Source organism: Echinops telfairi, unplaced genomic scaffold (genome assembly GCF_000313985.2).
Source record: "Echinops telfairi isolate 266 unplaced genomic scaffold, ASM31398v2 ScPeMD7_18;HRSCAF=68, whole genome shotgun sequence".
Lineage (NCBI taxonomy): Eukaryota > Metazoa > Chordata > Mammalia > Afrosoricida > Tenrecidae > Echinops > Echinops telfairi.
In genome coordinates this window covers 70,015,115-70,016,554 of record NW_022103915.1, presented here as the reverse complement: position 1 = coordinate 70,016,554, position 1,440 = coordinate 70,015,115, and the positions used below count along the sequence as shown (strand labels likewise).

The following is a 1,440-nucleotide window of genomic DNA, read 5'->3' as shown; positions in this document are numbered from 1 at the left end:
GTGGTCCTGCTTGGGTAGAGCTCTTCCAAGTGACAAGTCTCCATCCTTGGGGAAGATGGCCCTATTGCCACGTATTCTTATCCCTCCCTGCTGCCTAGGCTCCAAGAGCTTAATGAACTATCCTGTAGCTCTTGGAAGCTTAGTGAGAACTAATTTATAACTTATGTTGATGGTGAGTATGATGGTGATCATGACACAAAGCACAGCTGACGCCAGCCTGAATGATTCCTTCTTCATTCTGCTCCCTCTAGTTGTTTTGTGGATCTTGTTTCTGTTTGTTTCTTCAAATAAAATACCCTTCCGTGTAGCATGTGTTTGTTTTCCACTTCTGCATCATTACGGACTATGTGGTAAGTGTCTGTTATTTAGACTCTCATAGATGTATGTTTAGTTTGACAATTTTAGAATAATATGAAAATGTTGAAAAACCTATACACTTTCAGAATTCAAAGCAAATCCCTGTGGCTTTCTGTTGGCCCTGGTGGTCCTGCTCTATGCCTTTTGGAGGGTGGGGCAGAAAGAAAACGATGGCAACGAGAACGTCGCAAAGAACTCTACTTCGCGGTAGAAAGGCTTTTGGAACGGCTAAGCCCACTCTTACTCCTGTTAGGTAAAATCCTGGTCGAAATCATTGCCCAGCTGTAGTTCTCCCCTTTGAAATATATCTTTAAAAAATCCTGATCTAATTTATAGGCGAGTTGGCATGTATTTCCTTTTTTCCTCCACTCCCTCCAATGTAGACAACTTTTGGAATAAAGCAAGAGGAGAAGTGAACATTTTCAGTGGTGAAGTCAGTATATCCACAACTTCAAATATGTGATGCCAAGACAACTTTCTGCAAGGAGGACTGGTTGAACAATATATATGTATGTATATACATGAACAATATGTATATATATACATATATATATATATGTAAAGTTGCTTGTGTCAGGTTGAGTTTGGGTTAATGATCAAGAGAGTTACAGAGCTATATATTTTAACCTTAAATCTTAGCATCTAAGTGGGAGCTTTCCAATAGAAAGACAATGTGAGCCAAGCACAGCAACCCTTGTGAGAATGGCCGAGGACCGGGCAACATTTCATTCTGTTATATATAAAGTCACTATGAGTCAAAACCAACTTGACAGCACCCAATAATAAAATATCCATATATACAATCTCCCATTTGCGACCAGTCACATTGTAAAGTATAGGCTTAGTACAATATAGCAATATCTTTTACAAGATACAATGGTTAAAGTAAAATGAGGTCCTAGAAAAACAATAAAGTGATGTGTAATAGGAGAAAAAAAGATATTTTATAATGCTTTAGATCTTAAATCTAAATTAATTAAAAGAAAAAAAAATCAGTCCCTCAAATACACTAGTCATATTTTAGTGCATCGGGAGCCACATGCATCTACTGGATGTCCTATTGGGTTAAATCTTTGTGGATTT

General features: G+C 37.8%; 1 protein-coding gene across 3 annotated transcripts in view; it reads right to left on the bottom strand.

Annotated features, from left to right (window-relative positions):
* SLC25A21 (solute carrier family 25 member 21) overlaps positions 1–1,440 on the bottom strand; it is a 459,237-nt gene that overhangs the window by 204,482 nt on the left and 253,315 nt on the right. The window lies entirely within an intron of this gene.